Source organism: Triticum aestivum, chromosome 7A (genome assembly GCF_018294505.1).
Source record: "Triticum aestivum cultivar Chinese Spring chromosome 7A, IWGSC CS RefSeq v2.1, whole genome shotgun sequence".
Taxonomy (NCBI): domain Eukaryota; kingdom Viridiplantae; phylum Streptophyta; class Magnoliopsida; order Poales; family Poaceae; genus Triticum; species Triticum aestivum.
The window spans coordinates 458903881-458912387 of NC_057812.1; positions in this window are offsets into that span (position 1 = coordinate 458903881).

An 8507-nucleotide genomic window follows, 5' to 3' on the forward strand; every position below is an offset into this window, starting at 1 on the left:
ATGTCCTCTACCCTTACAACGATGAGAAATAATATCACTTGTGTGCCCTGTTGAAGCCATGGAAGAAGAAGAGCTCTGCGCAGGCCCAGTGGGTGTGCTCTTGGAACATAGTAGTGGTTGTGCCTGCTTTCTTGTATCACGGCTGGAGGTGGCACCTAATGGAGGGGCTGGTCCAATCGAAGTAGAGGATGCACGTGGTGTCCATGATGAAGATCGACCTGCAGAAAAGTTAGTTCGCGCGAATGCCTGTCGATCCTACACTTCACGTTCATCTTTACAAGCAAGATGGAATAAACAAGTGATATTATATACTCCTTATACTCTATAATGGTCTGAATCTCTCTATTTAATCCACCCATAAAATATGCAATCATAGCTTCATTCTCCTCAACAATACCACATCTAATCATGCCATTTTGTAATTCCTGATAATATTCTTCTACAGATTTTTTTCCTTGTCTTAAACGCTGCAATTTTTGAAGTAATTCACGTTGATATTAAGGTGGAACCCAACAAGTACGCATAGTAGCTCTCAAAGCAGCCCAAGTAGCTGGAATCGGATATAATCTACAATGTTCAGACCACCAAACACATGCAAAACTAGTGAAAGCACAAACAGCAGTAGGAACACGTCTCTCCTCAGGATATTGTAAACATGTAAAACGTTGTTCGGTTTCTAACTCCCAAGTAAGATATATATCAGGAACATATCTACCCTCAAATAGTGGAATATTCAATTTCAGTTTAGGAAGATGGTCATGATCTCGTACCTCATATGGTGGTGCAGCCCTACCGTTGCGATGATATACCTGAGGACGACCTGGTGGTGGTGGTGCTGGTGGTTGCACGTAGTTCTGATTTTGATCAACCTCATCCTCGTAATGGTCCTCCACCTCTGCAGTAGCAGCAGGAGCTACAGAAGCATCAACAGCGGCACCAGAATTTTTCCCAGGGTCAATGGGAACGCGTTGTGCTCGTCCCACTTGATTGGGAAGGCGACATTGTTGTTGTTGTTGTAGAGGTGCGTTAGGTGGAGCCGGTGGTGGTGGTGGAAGACATGCGAGCAATTCATTAAACTTGTTATCGAGCTTTGTTTCAAACGTCTTCTCCATGCCATCTATCTTCTCCATGGACTCTTCAAATCTGTTTAGCACATCTTGCACCTGTCCACTCATCATTTGCTGAAATTTATCATGCAACTCCTTATTCATCGCGTTCTCCCAGTCAGTCTCGTCGGCTTGTGATCCTGCCATGGTTAGCAGCAATAGAAACACACAAGAATATGATCCTACAGACTACTAACAAGAGGTGGTGGTGGATGTCACAAATTCGTCAAGCAAATCTCAAATTCTTATCTGTTCTTACCCAGTAGCAGGCGGTGATCGGCAACCGTCGTACTCAAAACTCTCAAAGCTTGGATAGAGCGATTACCAGGGAGAGCGAAACACACAACATAGATGTATGTGGATCTAGGAAGGCTTATAATATGGTAGCAAAAAGGGTCAGCAATAATCAATTCAGAGATGCAAAGTTGAATAAACGCTCAATGATGGTACTGTGATGTTCCTAGGCTAGACCGTGCTACAGACGTGAGCCTAGAACACTAACAAAATCACGGCGCTGCACGTAAACAAGGCAGGAGCACGCTCTGATTTTTTTTCTTTTTTCTACTTTTTTGCACTTTTTCCCTGTTTTTTTTGCTCCGCAACAATTTTTTTCGAAAAAGTCTACAAATGGTCTAAAAAATGCCTACCTAGAATTTTCCAGACTTAGTTTTTTTTTGAGTTTGGAACTATTTTTCTACTGCGGGTAGCGCGGAATTTTGGGAGTCCTACTCTGTCACGACTCGAAGTATCGTGTGATCTGGAACTCGAAAACAAAGCAACAAATACTGGACTCGGACTAGGACTGGTAGCGGAGATGAATCAGGTGGAACTCGGACTGGTGGCGACGATGAATTTGGTGGAACTCAGACTGGTGGTTGTATATGGCGCTGGTATATCTGGAGTCGGATTGGTGGTGATATATGGCGATGGTATATGCGGACTTGGATTGGTGGTTGTATATGGCGATGGTATATGTGGACTCGGATTGGTGGTTGTATATGGCAGCAGCGATGTATATGGTGGGGTGGTGCTATATGGCAATGATGATGACGATGGTGCGGCGGCAGCGTGACAATCTGTGAACAGAACTCGAAACTCTAAGGGACTAGACGCTAAGACCAGCAACTCGATACGATGATGCAACTGCAAATTCAACAAAAAGCAAAACTCTAAAAAGACTATGCGAAGGTTCAAATTGGTTCAGATATGATGAACTAACCCTAATTTTTTGGCTTTTTTTCGTGGACTGTAGGTATGAAGAACATACTCGATCTAAACTACGAAAAATGTAAAATCTCATCGAGCAACCTGGAAATCTGATACCACTTGATAGAGGCGAAGGTGTCCCGATGTTTCGACGAGATAGATATCGTTTTCTATGGGAGTCAACTTTGCCGATCCGACTACGGACGTGCGAAGACGTCGCGCCTTAGCAATCGCTAAACCAACTTCCGAGGGTTATTGACCACGCCGGAGCACGATCAACCTGACCAAGAGGGTTTATTTCCTGCGAGCAAACAAAGAACAAGCAAGAAACTGAGATTGCAATCTGGATATTGCTAATTAAAGAGGAAAGCTTTATTAATGAAGGTGGGGTTCTGTGACGTCTTGGTCTGGTCGTTGGACACAAACGAAGTACGTGAAGTTGCAGCTATGGCGAACTTTTAATCTAAACAAAACCCAAAGTCTAAACGATGCCCTAAGGGCTGTATATATGGAGGAAGAGAGGGGGGGATTTCGTGGCCCTTGGAGGAGGGGACCGAAACCAACCCTAACTCTTGTTTCCCCACACATACGGACTCTAAAAACAGCCTATACTTAAGTATTTCGAAAATACATGGGCCTGGCCCAATAATAAGGTGACGTAGCACCTAGAATAGCCTCTGGACAAAATTTATGAAGTGGCATCTTGTATATTTCGTCCAAGGCTTCACGCACTCCTTATGGTGGCTTCAAAGTCCTGAAATCATCACTTGTAACTCCGTTCTTGATCCCCTTGTGCATGCCATCATCTCCATGCTTGAACTTGCTCCAAGATTCATCTTTCTTGTCCAAGATAGGCCCTTCATTTGTAAGAAAAACAAATGTATCCAATTTCAGCAGCATCATATTCTCATGAACATTAGCATCATTACCAAGAAACGGAAGTACATGATAATTCAATTGGCGTGCGCGAGCTCTAGTAATTGGTCCAGTATGTATAGCAGCAAGGGTTGTATGTGTAACAATGGTATTGATGTCCTCATCACCCTTTGTTTGTAGTTGCATTAGCCCAACGCACTCGTTTTTCCATGTCATATGCATGCATCGTAATGTTGCATATTGCCATGTATTGACTATGTTATCGGTGTGGTCTCCGCAATAGGTTCTGCTTCCGAGGATATTCACAGGTATCCAGCTGAAGGGCAGTACCCCTCAACCACTCTGTTAGGCAAGCAACCTCATTGATCATTTCGATACAAACCCATCTTCTCGCTCCTACTCTCATTTAGTGCATTAAGACAACAACGTTTCAAACTGCTGTGTGCTGCGGTAGTTGAACCCATTTCCTCTGCATGGCCTGTCTTTGCCATAGTAACTAGGTGAAATCCACTAGCATGTGTAGGAGTTGATTGAGCCATGTTTGTGTTTCCTACCATGCTATGCCTACTATGCTTAGAGTCGTGTCAGGTCAGGTTCATCTGGGTGATGGGCTAGAGTGAAATTATTGTGTCGGTGATGAGAGTGAAGTGTTGAACATGTTTTCATAAAGGTAGCGATGAGAGGCCATGTAGGATTACATGGTGGGTTGTTTCATTGGAACCGTCCCTAAGAACTGAGATCTGTACGTGTGATTTAAGATCAGCTACTACCACACATTGGGATCCTTAATTGATCCTCTCGGCTTATTAACCACCCTTGTCCTCTGTCCAGGAGTTGAAAGTAGTTTCTGGTGTTTGTAGTATACTGGAGGCCGTGCGTAGCGCTGACCCTAGGGGTGGGCTGTGATGTGGTAGGTACGGGGCACGGTGTATCGGGACGCCCGTTTGGTGCCTCGGGGACCTTGCACACATCGTTCAGGGCCGTAGTGGAAACCTCGGCCGGATTCCATGTAGATGGAACCTGAATAAGCGATAAACCTGGACTAGGGACTTGGGTGTTTAGTCAGGTCGTGGCCAACACCCTCGTTGGGCTTCCGCTTGAAGGTTGCCGAGTACATGTCGTGTAAACAGCAATAAGTGGTGGAAGCGTGTGCGAAGAAGTACAACCCTGCAGGGTTAACATCATCTATTCAAATAGCCGCGTCCATGGTAAAGGACTACTTGGTTGCTTATAAAGTTCACAGACAAGTTAATGGATACTCCTAAAAGACTCAAGACAAGTGTGAGTGCCATGGATGGACCTCTCGTAGGAAGACGAGAGAGGATCCACGGTAGAGTATTTTGTTGGTGATTAGTGGACTCGTGTGCGCAAAAGCATTTACAAGATACTGTCAATCGTAGGGTAGATTAGCCAGCAGTCAAAGCTGGCTTGCTGCAATAAACTCCACTACCCTTATTGATAATGTTGCATGTATGTAGGATCTGATGTAAGTCTTGCTGAGTACCTTTGTACTCATGTTTGCTTAATAAACTATTGCAGAGGAGAACACTGCCCCCACCGATGGGTTTTATGTAGATCTCGACGTTGATGAGTAACTTGCCTCCCAAGTGGTGACCCTGAGCTTGTGAAGGTCCTATGTAGATAGACAGGCTTCGTCGAGCTTTCTTTCTTTCTAGTTGTCTGTACTCAGACAAGTTCACTTCCGCATGTGCTTGTTTGTTTGTATGACTCGAGTGTCGGGTCGTGTGACCCCTACCTTTATGAATATGTTATATATGGCTCCCCGGAGCCTTTTAAATAAAGTACTTTGAGTTGTAGAGTTTTGTTGTGATGCCATGTTGTATTTGCACATATCGAGCATATTGTGTGCATGATTTGAAATGCTTGGTATGTGTGGGATCCGACAACCTAGTTGTTTATTCTTGGTAGCCTCTCTTACCGGGAAATGTCTCCTAGTGCTTCCACTTAGCCATGGTAGATTGCTACTACTCTGGAACACTTAGGCTAGCCGTCATGTGTCCTTCTTCGTTCCTATGTCCGTCCCTTCGGGGATATGTCACACGTTGTTCCTTTAAGTCTTTCTAGCTTGCTACGACTTGGGTTCATACGTTGATGACCGACACGTTCGTTGCTGGGTCATGTATGCATGTCCCTGTAAGTTAGTGCCACTTTGGGTTTACGACTAGTCATGTCGGCCCGGGTTCTCTGTCATATGGATGCTAGCGACACTATCATATACGTGAGCCAAAAGGCGCAAACGGTCCTAGGCCAGGTAAGGTGGCCCCCGTGGGAATACCGTGCATGAGGCCGCAAAGTGATATGATGTGTTACATGCTATATCGGCGTGTGTCGGTTCAATATCCGGCGAATCTCGTAGTAGGGGTCCTAAGCTGGCGTCTTGGAGCGATGGTAACACGGACACGGATTTTACCCAGGTTCGAGCCCTCTTGATGGAGGTAAAACCCTACGTCCTGCTTTTGATTGTATTCATATGGGGATAGTACACAGTACATGTGTCTACCACGAGATGGTAATAATGAATATGAGCTTGTCTATTGACTAGCCTGGCCTCGATTTATATAAGACACCAAAGGCCTAGGGTTTTAGGAGAGTCCTTGTCTTGGGCGCCAAGTCTTCCTTGTATGCGGCATGGGCTGTCTGAACTGGCCCATGAGTACACGGCCATGGGGGTCCTTGGCCCAATCCAACTGATCGGGAGATGACGTGGTGAGTACCCCCTAGTCCAGGACACCGTTATTAGCCCCCTGAACCGGTCTTCGAGTTGGGGACGCTTCTCGATTCTTCCGAACTGTTCTTCACCTTCAGTCGTTGGTCTTGAAAACTGGTTCAACAAATTTTCTCGTCTTTGATCTTGAGGATCGCCGAGGTGACTGCGAAGAGTTTACACGTCGGGTATCCGAGGAGCCCCTTTAAGTTTCCGGCCTTTAACAATGCCTTGTTATTTTTATGACATACCTCGGGTTTGAAGTTGTTCCCAAGCGACAACGTCCTCTTGTGTCCGAGCTCCAACGCTGGACTGCATTCGAGGTATCTTTAGCAGCCGAGCACCAATGTCGGTCCGCTTTTAAGCTCCAACGTCAGAATGTATCCGAGTTGCAACGCTGGACTATGTCCAAGCTCCAACGCCGGACTATATTTGAGGTGTCATAGATCACCTTGGTTCAAAAAAGTTGAAGGAGTTTAGCCGAGCTTAATGGCGGAAATGCCCTCTACGGAGCCAGCCACTGGCGTCCGGGCTTTATGCCGGACTGCTTCCGGGGTGTCTATTATAGTCGAGCAGCAACGCTGGACTGTATCCGAGGTGGTGCACAACCTCGACCATGGGCTGATTTTTATAAATTTAATTTCGAATTGTGCAATGTAATATCTGCCGAGATGTATAGCCAGTAGCCCTCAAGGTGCGTGTTGGCCTAATATCCGGGATGCACTTGAAGGAAAAAACAAACCGCTGACCCTAGTAGCCCCTGAGACTCAGGTCGATTCATAAAATCAGCCTAAGGATCAATTCCCAGCTTAGCAACATACTTAGGAATAGAAACGCGGTGTGCAAAGTCCTCGAGACTCAGGTTGGGTGCGGCCGACCAAGTTAAGGATAACAATCTCCTCGAAAACTATATTGCGCTTTAAATTTTCTTCATTGGATTGCCAATGCAGTAGCCCCCGAGACATTGGACGGGTGGCAACACCAGATCAGGGGATCGATGTACCCCTTTAATGTTTGTAAATAATAAGCACGAAGCCCAGTAGCGCCCGAGCCTTAATGTGGGCACGGGTGGCCGAATTATGGATCGATATCCAAAGTAAAATACAAATGTCGATGATATGTTTGTTTTGACTCCGTTGTGACCATTTATCAGTTGAAAGTGGCCCATCGTCGACTTCTAACCCTTTGTAGATACTACGCAGGGTGTTTCCGCAATAACAAGACAACCCTTAGCCGACGTCTCGGCGCCCGAAGGTGGTTGTGTTAGCGGAAACGAGGCAATCAGATATGTGGGCTTTATAACTTTCACTTAGTCAGAGGAGTTTTAAATTGAGGATGCTAGCTACGAGCCCCCGGTCAGTGTTCGGCGACAGCCGAGGTCAAGCCGTAAACACTTCGGCCAATGTTATGAACAACCCGTCATTTAACATAGTCACCGGATCACGGACCAGTTTACGCTTATTGTGACAGTCAGTTTTTGGCTTTCTCCACTGAGGTGCTTAACTATGCTAGCTCAAAGCACAATCGCAGTGGTTCTCCTTTTGCACACCTGGCCGAACAAAGCGGAACGTCGGCGGTCAAGCACAGGAGCCGGGCAACCCAACTATTGACTGAAGACACAATTCGAAACCAATGCATATATAGTAATATCCGAGAATGTTTTTGCTGAATCTCTAAAGGTGTCCGGCATTGCACTGCGCGACTTATGCGGGAAACACACAAATAGTTTAACAGTGACATAAGTTTGAAAAACCAAAAAAACGTCCGTAAAAACTAGACGTCCGAACAAGATCAAGTGTTCGGTGCCAATTTGAAAATTGGTCTTAGAAAAGAAGAAAAAAAGTACTTATGTCGTGCTTCAATATGACACATCCTATCTCAAGACTTCAAGCAGGTCAGCGTACGGCTTCAACCTCCTATACCTAAGGCGGGGTACTTCTCGTTAGGCCAACTTAGCAAACTAAAACCCAAGCGGCTTGAGAGAGAAATCAGGCTACCCGGCTATTGACCACACACTCACGTCGAAAAAGGAGTGATAGAAAAAGACTTTGCAATTACTAGGAAGAAATTATTTATTATAAAACGGCTCATATAAATTTGGGAGCCCCCAAGTGACTTGGGTAAAATAATTTATGTATAATGATCGTATGTACCGAAGTACTTGTATCATATTTGTGTTCACCCGAACTTTAAACGTGTCTTAACCGACCGTCGGCTTCTCCCTCTTCGGTCAAGGACCGAAAAGTGTTATGTACTCCACCTGTCGAGAATATCAATGGTGTTTCCAATAACCAGGCAATCAGGACATAAGTCTGTAATAGACAAAGCGTGCTCAGGGAACTTATGCTATATTACTAACAAAGTGTAAGAAGCATCTTTGAAGAAAATAGTACCCCCACCGATACCTTTCTTCGGTGCTCATTGTTACTATGAGACTTGTGCAGTAGATTTTTTGTACTCATGAGTTCCGTTGTGTGCCGACCATAATTGAAAACAATAAGAGCGCTAGCTTTCGGCTTCACCGAGTCTGAGGTCCGGCTCGGGTGACCCGACCGTGACAATCGCAGAGGTGCTCCCTTTACTCCCTAGCCGAA